This window comes from Littorina saxatilis, linkage group LG16 (assembly GCF_037325665.1).
Source record: "Littorina saxatilis isolate snail1 linkage group LG16, US_GU_Lsax_2.0, whole genome shotgun sequence".
NCBI classification, from domain to species: Eukaryota; Metazoa; Mollusca; class Gastropoda; order Littorinimorpha; family Littorinidae; genus Littorina; species Littorina saxatilis.
The window spans coordinates 15,331,571-15,344,275 of NC_090260.1; positions in this window are offsets into that span (position 1 = coordinate 15,331,571).

Below are 12,705 nucleotides of genomic sequence, written 5' to 3' on the forward strand. Positions count from 1 at the left end.
TACTGAAGAGGTACCGTCTAGCACTGTTTACACCCAGTACGTTGCTGGTTTTGTCCTACAAATGTACACCAAAAAGCTCTTGTGCTGCCCTGTCAGTGGTACTCAGCTTACAAAGAGGAGCAGACAACCTGAAGAAAGTTTGAGTGACGTCTTCAAATGCTTGCCATACTTCCCAAGCCTTCTGATTCCCCAATACCATTGAAGAACGACATAGTGTCACAGCCTGTAAGGCTATGCAAAATGGGCAGACAGGGTGACTTCTCTTGGCCAATGGCTTTGGCAATGTGGCGATACACTTCACGAGCAGAAAAAAACGCAACACAGCTGGAATGAGAAGCAGACTGTCTGGCCTCCTCTACATCCATGGTGCAGGAAATCAGCCTGTGGTACCCTTCACACAAAAGATGAAAAGTGACATTTTTATTTGAATGTATTTGAATAATGTTTACCTGTACCCAAGAAACCAAACGCAAAAGAACTAAATGATTTTCGCCCTGTGGCACTGACTTCTGTTGTAGCGAAATGTATGGAGAGGCTTGTTTGTAACAAGCTCACTGAGTCTGTGGCAGATCGCATGGACCCCCTTCAGTTCGCATATAGGGCAAAGAGAGGCGTCGAAGATGCTACACTCACGCTTATCAACATGATTGTCAGCCATTTAGATACAGCAGGGAACACGGTTAGAGTTCTTTTTATGGATTTTTCATCAGCCTTTAATACGATTCAGCCCCATATACTTATCCAGAGGTTAGTCCAGTTAGATGTGAACAATAATTTGATTTTCTGGATCAGGGAGTTCCTATGCGATCGGCCACAACGTGTCAGCCTCAGCAACCGTTTGTTTGGTCATTCTGTGCTTTCAGACGAAGTTGTTTTAAACACCGGGGCCCCACAAGGTTGTGTTCTCTCTCCTGTCCTTTTTTCCATTTACACAAACAACATGCTTTTAAATGATCCAGTTCTAGCCCTCATTAAATATGCAGACGACATGGCCCTCGTTGGGCGTCTGAAGGACGACGAAACTTTGTCAAAGTATTTTACCCAAGTTGATCTTCTGAATGAATGGTTCAAGTCCAGTTTCTTGCAGTTGAATGTAGGCAAAACAAAAGAAATGATTTTTGGAGGAAAGAGTGATAATTGTGGTCCCCAAAAAGTGAGAATAAGCGACAAGGAAGTTGAACTTGTGGAAACCTTCAAATATCTTGGGGTTTCAATTGACAATAAGCTGACTTTTAGTGATCATGTTCATGCTGTTTATAAGAAAGCTCAGCAGCGACTTTTTCTTCTCAGGAAGCTTAAATATTTTAATGTCAATCAAAGTGTTATGGAACTTGTGTATCGCAGTTTGATTGAAAGCATACTGACTTTTAACATTGTGACATGGTATGGTACCACAAATGTTAAAAACAAAGCTAAACTCCACCGCATTGTTGCGACGGCTAGCAAGCTTGTTGGGCAACCCCAACGACAGCTGACCAGTCTCTACGAAGCTGCCATTAAGCGGAAAGCTCTCAAAATTGTCCGTGATCCGATCCATCCTCTCAACCCCTGTTTCGAAATTCTCCCTTCAGGTAAACGTTATAAGGTCCCTTTGGCACGCAAAAACCAGTTTAAAAAGTCATTCCTGCCTTCTGCAGTCACCATTTTAAATTCTTCTCGCATCACGTAGAGGCTGGTCGGCTGGGAAAAAACAAACAATGTGTACATGTGAAGGTGTGTGGGAAATATTTGTAATGTGATTACTCGGCTGTGAAACCCAACTCCTGTGATATGAGAGGGTAAATTTACATAGTGCAATATCATATTTGATTGTATCCCTTTTATGTTTTATGTTTTATGTGTGTCGTCCTATACAATTGTTGTTATAATCGTTTACAGGCAGACAGGGTGTGCCGAAGAAAAATTTCCATTTTTATGTAATATTTTAATGGACAATAAAGTGCTGTTATTGTTATTGTTATTGTTATTGTTATCTCAGAGAGTCGGTCAAAGCCGGGTTAGCAAGTCTTCACACAACAGACCAAAATGAAAGAAAATTATATTTCATGAATTCGTATAATTCTTACTGTTTCAGGTTAAAAAACAAACAAACACAGTTTCCAGTGACCCAACTGATTCTGGAATCTTTCTGACCGCTACATTTATTCGCTTCAAACAGTCGCTAACAGAATGTTGACCATAGTGAGGGTTCGTACGTTAAACCCATCAAATTCACAGAGGTCGCTTACAAATGATGTGCAAACATGTTCCAATTAATACAAATAAAAAAATCTTACTGTTAAGATGTATTAGGTAACAAACCTTGATACAGTAGTACTAGTGAAATCGGCTCCCTTCTGTGGCACCGGAATAAATGCAGAACGCTTGTTCCCAGGAACCGGCATGTGGTGTAACTCTTGTATATATCCTGTAAAAATAAAATTCACACCAATGCACGGTCAACTTAAAATAAGCAAAAGGATGAGAAACAAGCAACAAACCAAAATTGTAAACTCAAAGAGCGGTACCTCTTCATTTTTCAAAACCACTTATCTCATTTGATTAGCATACACTGTATGCTTTTGTCTGTTACCTACCGTCTTTGAAAGTTTGATCACAACACTGTAAAGACATGGGGAGTGGAGTGTTTTTATCTCCAGCTGGTCATCCTACTATCTGGCCTACCCTCAGTCAGTTTTTGACTCTACCCCTCCCCACCTTATGGAAGTCCTTAACGTAGGCAGGACTAATCATTTATCATACCATGAACAATCTCTTTCTCCTCGCCTTTTATTCAAAGTTTGTTTAATCTGTTTAAAATCACCAGCGTGGCGATCATGATTTCCTTACTTGTAATCAACAGATAGATCTAGATCTATCAGCATCACAATCCAGCTTGATGAGCTATTGCAAGATTACTCTGCATTTCAGCGCTTCACCCGATGAATAACAGACCCCAGGGGAGAATTAAACAGTAAAATGATGTGACATTGGTGAATGGATGCGTATTCTTGAAAACTTACCTTCAGAAACGTTGTTTTCGCTCAAATCAAAACACGCAATGTTGCGGAGGCCGCCATCTTGAATTTTCATGCTGCGGATATATAAAATTCTAAAAACGATCAAATTAAATACCAGAACACAAAAATACCCATAAGAGTATTTATGTCATGCATGTGTTATCAGCAGACAACTTCTGGTGCATGGTAAACCATTGAATTTTACATTTGCTGAGTTGGGAATATTTACTGCTGAGCGCTTTTGGTACGAATTTCGTCTGCTGTAAATGCAGCCTTTTATTCCCTATCAAAGACAAAAAAAACGATTTCTGAAGTGGCTCTGTATCTGAAATCCCTTAAATAATTATAAGGAACAATACCACAAAGTATGATGTTTGTTGCAAGATGTGAATGATTTATGAGTGCGTCTGCAACATACGAGCCCCACTATTCGACGAGATGGCGAAACTGGCACTCCATTCACAAAACGATGGTAAGAAGGAAGCTTGGTATTGACTGCCATCTTTGATCTTCACACTAGTCCCGCACTGAAGACGTAGCGTCTGCAGGATTGGAGAAAAGTGTCGACGCGTTAGAAATCTCAAATTAGATCTACACCGCTTATTACAGTTTTACGCGGCTTTGAATACCGTATGCCCAGCACTTGCTTCGCCAACCAGCTCACGGTAACTGTGGTTAGATCTAGGCAGATCCCACACCGTTGGCATAACTATTACAATACCAAGCACTTTGCCAACAGATTCACAGCTTCTCCGTATAGATCTAGATAAGTATAAATACCTTACGTCGTTGACGTTTTATGCCGTCATTTGTTTCTCGAAATAATTCACAGTAATATCAGAGACCGTAGAGTACACAGGGATGACGCATACTTCTTTGCGCTAAGGTAGATCAGCCGATTAGAGTGCAGGAAGAGTTACTCCCGCCAAGGTGAAACTCGCGCTTCTACAGTAACTGCTGTTTTTTTTGTTTTTTTTATCCCGGTTTTGTCCAAATCTGTCAGTTCTGTCCGGCTGACAGTGCTACAAACATTCACTGGATCGAAAAATGTGTTCATTAGTGAATATGCTTTTTAAATGGCCAGGAGAAAAGCCCCCAAAACAAAATACAGGGTGGGCCATAAAAAGTGTCCACATTTAATTTGTTAATATTTTCCCTGTAAAGTGATATTTTCTTTTCTGTTTCAGATAGAATTTGAGACAAGCATCTTAGAATTCTTTTAAAGCCTGAATGGATCGCATTCCAGTACAGGAAAGGACCAAAATCGTTGAACTTTACTTTGCTACCAATTCTGTAGTTCTCGCCCAGCGCGCTTTTCGGAGAGAGTTCCCTGGCACACACTGTCCATGTGCGAGAACTGTGAAGCGCCTCGTGGATAAATTCAGGGTTATGTCCTTTATTGTTATCTGCGAGACTACCAGTGTTCCTGAATTTATCCACGAGGCGCTTCATAGTTCTTGCACAGGGACAGTGTGTGCCAGGGAACTCTCTCCGAAAAGCGCGCTGGGCGAGAACCACAGAATTGGTAGCAAAGTAAAGTTCAACGGTTTTGGTCCTTTCCTGTACTGGAATGCGATCCATTCAGGCTTTAAAAGAATTCTAAGATGCTTGTCTCAAATTCTATCTGAAACAGAAAAGAAAATATCACTTTACAGGAAAAATATTAACAAATTAAATGTGGACACTTTTTATGGCCCACCCTGTATAATATACTAGCGGAAAAAAGTTAAGGACGGTTCACACACGCAATCACAGCAAAAGAACGAATGAACATATCGTACGGAAATTTGGAACACGTTTACTTCAGTCAATGTGCAACGCAACTGCAAAATTTGGGTTTATTTCATACAGCCGATTCGGTTATTCATGTCCACAAACAGCAGAGGGGTCACAAATAAACATAACAAGTTTTTCATGAGGTCAATAATGGGTGTGTCCGCCACGTTTGCGCTCAAGTTCACCACACCTTGTCCGCATAGAGTTCATAAGCTTCGTGAAAAAGGCCTGTGGAATGGCCCGCCACTCCTGTTGGAGCATCTGCAGCAGCTGCTGCAGGTTTCTGGGAGGCTGGTGGTTGGCCCTCACCTGCCTGTCCAGTTCGTCCCATACATGCTCTATGGGGTTCATGTCTGGCGAACAGGCAGGGAAATCCATCCTGACGACCCCGGTTTGCTGGATGTAGTCGTTGACAAGCCTGGCCCTGTGAGGAGTAGCATTGTCATCCTGAAACACGGCGTTTGGGCCAATCTGCTGCAGGGTCGGCAAGACAATAGGGGCGAGAATTTCGTCCCTGTAGCGTTGACCAGTGAGATTCCCGACCACATGGTACAGGGGGGTGCGTTGATGAAGGCTGAAGCCCCTCCCAAACCATGACAGAGCCCCCGCCGAAGGCCACCCTCTCATGCACTGTGTCGTCTTCATAACGCTCGCCCTCACGCCTCCAGACCTTGCGCCGGCCGTCAGAATGGTACAGGTTGAACCTGGACTCGTCACTGAATAGGACCTGAGCCCAGTCCCGGCGCGTCCATCTCAAGTGGCGGCGACTCCAGGCCAGACGAGCCCGGCGATGACCCTGTGTCAGCAGGGGACGCACAGCAGGACGACGACTCCGCAGCCGGGCGTCATGCAGGCGGTTGCCGATGGTCCTCTCACTAACGTTGATGTTAGTGGCCTCCCATAACTGCCCTCTGATGACCTTGCAGGTGGTGGCCCGGTGCTGCAGCGCCTGCCGTTGGATGAAACGATCTTCCCAAGGAGTAGTCTTTTTGGGGCGACCCGACCTGGGCCTCTCCTCGACATTGTTTGTCGTCTGGAACCGTTGATTCAGCCTTACAATGACTGAATGCGATACCCCAAGTTGCCTGGCCACTTCGCACTTGGATACGCCGTCGTGGAGCCAGGCAATTGCTCTTCCTCGGTTGAATGTTGTCAGCTTCCGTCTGGCAGGCATGGTGAGGAGATGGCAGCTCGCAGAAAATCGGCGGCTTATAAAGCCGAGTTCGTGATCACAATTCACACTCGAAGGATTGTCCTTGCATGTGCACAACAATTTTGCCATGTTACCTGCTTTATTCTACCCGTGCGCACGCCAAACAACAGCCTACTTTTTGGCGATTTTGCTATTTAAGTCACGTGCTGCAGCTCTGCGCCCGGGAGTCCCGTGCAGTTTTCCTGCTAACACAGCATAACCTACCCATTGGTGTGTAGCATGCGACAGCCATTTGATTTTGCTGACGAAAGAACAGGGTGTTTTAAACAAATGAAAGTCAGCGGGGAAATCAGTGGCCCGTCCCTAACTTTTTTCCGCTAGTATATGTAGCCAAGTGCTAAACTGGCTACTAATTCGTTATAATGATTTTATGTCATTCCTGTCTTGTGCAAGTTAAATTTGTATATGCTCAAACACCTGGCGGTTGTAAACTCGCTCAGTCGGCTGTGTCCACCGATGTCTTCCTTTGACGTCAAGCCACCCTCCCAGAGAGAGACGCCGGGGCACCTTAATTGGGCCCCAGGTGGTCGTTATGCAATGTGCCGACAGCCTATCTGGGTATCGCTGGACTCGGCGTTTTGTCGAGTGGGTGTCATTTCTTTTGACAGGGTAGATCATAGAAGATGCCAGGTGGCTCGGAGGTTTTAGTCTCTTACCCCCCCCCTTTCCTTGTCTTTACTGACCAATGAGAAATGATGTCAGTTTTGTTAGCTAACTCTTGATTGGTGGCTTTTGACGCCACCCATCCCCATTTACATGATAGCATTTGAGATTTTGGGAGAGAACTGAGAACTATCTCGGAGAGAGAGGACGTACTCGTTTTGTACTTTGTTATCATGGAGACATACTGATGTAGATTGCATTGTACTATTGGTGTGGCCTCCCGGTCTTCGGGCTGGGAGCTGGGTTGCTGAGGAGAAGAGAAGAATAGAAAATAAAGAGAAATGTGAATCGACAGACATGGTTTTCCAGAGTTTCATGTTGCATCAAGTGACTCGTCGGTCTGTGCCAGTGAACTCTTGTCTATCATTCTCTACATGTGAATGAAAGTCCATTACGAGAGCAAGTGATGTTCGTTCAGTGCAAGACACTAAAGAGGCACCCACATGGTGTACTCCTGAACTTCGGGGTTTACTTCTACTAGGTGACTACATTCACCCAACTACTACATCAAGAGGCTACAATCAAATATTATCCTCTTCCTTCCACCCCATCACAAATGGCGCTGCGAGCAAAGATCGTGTTTTGCACAGAATGGACTTTTCTTGTGACTCGTTTTCCATCATGGAGTACGGTAAATCTTGCTGGTGCGACCGACACCGGAATCCTGACGTCTGCCTGGAAGATATTCAACCATGGTCAACATAGTCTGCTTCTACCTGTTCCTGCGGACCATGCCTGTCTTCAACCTGTTTTGCATCGGCGATTCCTGTTTGTTTACCCGTGTGCTGTTTCCTGATTCCGAAGTGTTACCTACGTTATTTCATCTTAGTGATTATCTCGTAATATCGACGAAGTGTTATTTTGCGGTTGTGTGACCTTGATGGAACTGTGTGGTGCCCATTTGGTGAGTGTGACTATAGCCCTTATTCAACGGACTGTGTATGACGGTGTAGAGAGCCTACAGGACTCAGCCAGTGTATATACTGTCCTCGAGTGGCTGTAGCGCGTGCAATCCCATTCTTAGCTAGTGTGACACGTCATATCGGACTTGACGGATACAGACTTGGGCTGGTGACGTTAGCCATGTGGTATTACATAAGACTTTCCTCGGTGTTCGCGGCAGTGAAGTGACGCAAGTGTTGCGTCCACGAAGAGACTCGCAGGTGTGTTTACTGCCGGGTGTTTTGTTGCCGTTTAATTTGTTGATGTTTGATAATGTTCATTTTCATGTATGCTATGCCATGTTTCTTGTATTGGTATGATTGATATTGATTGTTGCGATTATTTGTCATGATGCTTTGAGTGGAATGTATTGGCGGATGTTTGCGCTTATTGAAAGATTTTTTTTTGGCACAAGCAGATACTACAAATCTGATGGTAATTGCCACCTAGGGTTGAAAGTAATTTAGTGAATACTTGCTGACCTTCAAATAAGGCCCTGTATCATCACTTTCTTAATTGCTCTCTTAAGCGTAAACCAAGTTATGATTTACCTTGTTACCTTTAAATAGGCTTGGTGTAGATCATTTGTAATGTTGGATGTCATTGTATTGTGTCAGGTGTATTGTACATGATGTATCATTTTAACAGTGTCAGGTAACTACGTCATTCATTAGTGAATCTGTCCATTTTGTAACTGTTACGTTTTTCACCTAAAATACGTCTTAAACACAGCCTTTACCTCCCTCTCTTCTTTAACTCAAGTGGTTTTGATTGATCTAAGTTGTCTTGCATATCGCACTTCATAGACTTTCGTTTGTCCCGCTTTAACTCAACGTCGACCTTAGGTCTTTCCACTGTAGTGACGTCGACCTTATTTCTTATCCGTTGTTTAATCAGCGCGGACGCTGATTGTTAAAAGCTTGGGGGAGATGTAGCCAAGTGCTAAACTGGCTACTAATTCGTTATAATGATTTTATGTCATTCCTGTCTTGTGCAAGTTAAATTTGTATATGCTCAAACACCTGGCGGTCGTAAACTCGCTCAGTCGGCTGTGTCCACCGATGTCTTCCTTTGACGTCAAGCCGCCCTCCCAGAGAGAGACGCCGGGGCACCTTAATTGGGCCCCAGGTGGTCGTTATGCAATGTGCCGACAGCCTATCTGGGTATCGCTGGACTCGGCGTTTTGTCGAGTGGGTGTCATTTCTTTTGACAGGGTAGATCATAGAAGATGCCAGGTGGCTCGGAGGTTTTAGTCTCTTACCCCCCCCCCTTTCCTTGTCTTTACTGACCAATGAGAAATGATGTCAGTTTTGTTAGCTAACTCTTGATTGGTGGCTTTTGACGCCACCCATCCCCATTTACATGATAGCATTTGAGATTTTGGGAGAGAACTGAGAACTATCTCGGAGAGGGAGGACGTACTCGTTTTGTACTTTGTTATCATGGAGACATACTGATGTAGATTGCATTGTACTATTGGTGTGGCCTCCCGGCCTTCGGGCTGGGAGCTGGGTTGCTGAGGAGAAGAGAAGAATAGAAAATAAAGAGAAATGTGAATCGACAGACATGGTTTCCCAGAGTTTCATGTTGCATCAAGTGATTCGTCGGTCTGTGCCAGTGAACTCTTGTCTATCATTCTCTACATGTGAATGAAAGTCCATTACGAGAGCAAGTGATGTTCGTTCAGTGCAAGACACTAAAGAGGCACCCACATGGTGTACTCCTGAACTTCGGGGTTTACTTCTACTAGGTGACTACATTCACCCAACTACTACATCAAGAGGCTACAATCAATTTTTATCCTCTTCCTTCCACCCCATCACAAATGGCGCTGCGAGCAAAGATCGTGTTTTGCACAGAATGGACTTTTCTTGTGACTCGTTTTCCATCATGGAGTACGGTAAATCTTGCTGGTGCGACCGACACCGGAATCCTGACGTCTGCCTGGAAGATATTCAACCATGGTCAACATAGTCTGCTTCTACCTGTTCCTGCGGACCATGCCTGTCTTCAACCTGTTTTGCATCGGCGGTTCCTGTCTGTTCCTAGGTCTACACTCAAGCAGATCCTGTCCTGTTTGCTGTCTTCGATCGGCGATTCCTGTTTGTTTACCCGTGTGCTGTTTCCTGATTCCGAAGTGTTACCTACGTTATTTCATCTTAGAACTCAGAACTCAGAACTCAGAACTCATTTAATTGTCATAAAAACACAGTAAAGGGTTTATTAGACACGAAGTGGATATTTGTAAAGACAAGAAGAAATATCGTCCATGGAGCAGTGATTACAACATTGTTATGTATCTGTAGTTATGTCATTATTGCGTATAATCATGCAGTTGTATACAAATTCAGCAAGTTGTTGCTGTATCGATACGTCTTGCATCGTCATCAGCTGACTCGGATTTCGAGCATTAACACGTGCATGTTCCATAAGCTGCAAGCGTAGATCATGAAATCTTGTACAACTATCCAGGAAATGGAGCTCGTCTTCAATTACGCCACACACGGTGCACTTTCTATCCTCTCTGGGTGTGTTTGTGTATCTCCCCCTTTCGATTTTTAAATCGTGAGCGCTAATACGCAATCTACACAGTGCTTTTCTGTGTTTGGGGTTGGTTACACATGTCAAGTATGCTTCACAGTCGTAATCGCCGTCAGTAATTGTGTTGTAGTATTGCAGTTTTGAGCCCTCAGTCTTCTTTCCTTGCCAAAATCGTACGTATTCGTATTCTAGTCCTCGTCGTAGAGTTTTTATCAGCGCATTCTTTTGGACTGCTGACTGAAGTATCCAGTTATGGTCCAGTCCGAGGTTACCTATGATTGCTCGAATGAAATGTATCCATTGCGGTGAGCTGTCTTGTGGTCTGTCGATCATGTCAGCGTAAGCCTGTCGTAAATATGAATTTTCTTCTGACTCAACGATGTGGGTCCAGAAGTTTATCCCAGCGAAGCTGGAGGTATCCCGTGAACGCTATACTGTAATCGACTTGAGAAATGTGCATACCGAATAATACATGATAAAGAAGGATTCTTTGTGCCCGGCTACGTGCTACAGTTGGAGATGAAAGTTCACCAAAAATTGGGACCATACTAACAAAAATACGGTGGGTGCAATAGTCGCCCCCATTTTTTCAGCAAACGCCACCCAAGGCCGTTTTGGACGGGTAGAAATTCCGTAGTTTCCAAGTCTATGGATAAAGCTCGCGTAAGAAGAATACGTCACGGTCGAAAGTCTTTGACGTCAATTAATGCATCATGACGTCATGCCTCCCTGAAGTCTTTCTCTCTCGCGCAGTGTGTGTGTTTGTGTTCATTTTGTGCACATGTGTTAGTGTTACTGTTTGTGTGTGTGTGTGTGTGTGTGTGTGTGTGTGTGTGTGTGTGTGTGTGTGTGCGCGCACGCGTGCATGAGTATGTACTCGTATGTGTGTGGTGTGTGTGTGTGTGTGTGTGTATTTGTGTTTGTGTGTGTGTGTGTGTGCACGCACGCGTGCATGAGTCTGTACTCGTGTGTGTGTAAGTGTGTGTGTGGGCATAAGTGTATGTGTGTGCGTGTATGTGTGTTTGTAAAGGTGTGTCATGTCCGTCTGTCCATATGTGCGTATGGGTGTGTGTTTTGTGTGTAGGCCCTATGAAGTTTTTTGTGAGAGAGTGAGTGAGTGCGTGTTAGTGAGCGTGTGTATGTGTGTGTTTGTGACTTGGGGTGTGTGTGTGTGTGTGTGTGTGTGTGTGTGTGTGTGTGTGTGTGTGTTTGAGAGAGAGAGATCGAGAGAGAGAGTGTGTGTGTGTGTGTGTGTGAATGTGTGTACGTGTGTGCATGAGTGTGTGTGTTTGTTTGTGTGTGTATGAGTGTGTATATGTGTTTGTTTGTAAAGGTGTGTGTGTCCGACTGTCTATGTGCGTATTTGTCAAAGTTTGTTTGTTTGCTTAACGCCCAGCCGACCACGAAAAGCCACATCAGGGCGGTGCTGCTATGACATATAACGTGCGCCACACACAAGACAGAAGTCGCAGCACAGACTTCATGTCTCACCCAGTCACATTATTCTGACACCGGACCAACCAGTCCTGGCATGCACTAACCCCATAATGCCAGACGCCAGGCGGAGCAGCCACAAGATTGCCAATTTTAAAGTCTCAGGTATGACCCGGCCTGGGTTCTAACCCACGACCTCCCGATCAGGGGGCGGACGCCTTACCACTGGGCCAACCGTGTATGTGCTATGAGTGTGTGTTTTGTGTGTATGAGATTTGTGTGAGTCAGTGTGTGTGTGTGTGTGTGTCTGTGGGGGTGTGCATGCGTACATGGGTGCGTATGTACATGTGTGTGTGTGTGTGTGTGTGTGTCTGTTTGTATAAGAGAGAGAGAGAGAGAGAGAGGGAGTGGGTGGGTGTGTGTTTGCGTAAGTGTATGTGTGTGTGTATGTGTGTTTGTTTGTAAAGGTGTGTATGTCCGTCTGTCTATATGTGCGTATGGGGGTTTGTTTTGTGTGTATGAAGTGTGTGTGAGAGAGTGAGTGAGTGACTGTGAGTGAGTGTGTATGTGTGTAACTTGGGGTATGTGTGTGTGTGTGTGTGTGTGTGTGTGCCAGTGTGTGTGTGTGTGTGTGTGTGTGTGTGTGTTCGTGTGTGTTTGAGAGAGAGAGAGACAGAGAGAGAGACACAGAGAGACAGAGAGAGAGAGGTGTGTCTTTCGCTGGGGTATGCAGTGCCTTGGCGTTGCACATCTACTTAATCCCAGCGAAGCTGGAGGTATCCTGTGAACGCTATACTGTAATCGACTTGAGAAATGTGCATACCGAATAATACATGATAAAGAAGGATTCTTTGTGCCCGGCTACGTGCTACAGTTGGAGATGGAAGTTCACCAAAAATTGGGACCATACTAACAAAAATACGGTGGGTGCAATAGTCGCCCCCATTTTTTCAGCAAACGCCACCCAAGGCCGTTTTGGACGGGTAGAAATTCCGTAGTTTCCAAGTCTATGGATAAAGCTCGCGTAAGAAGAATACGTCACGGTCGAAAGTCTTTGACGTCAATTAATGCATCATGACGTCATGCCTCCCTGAAGTCTTTCTCTCTCGCGCAGTGTGTGTGTTGGTGTTCATTTTG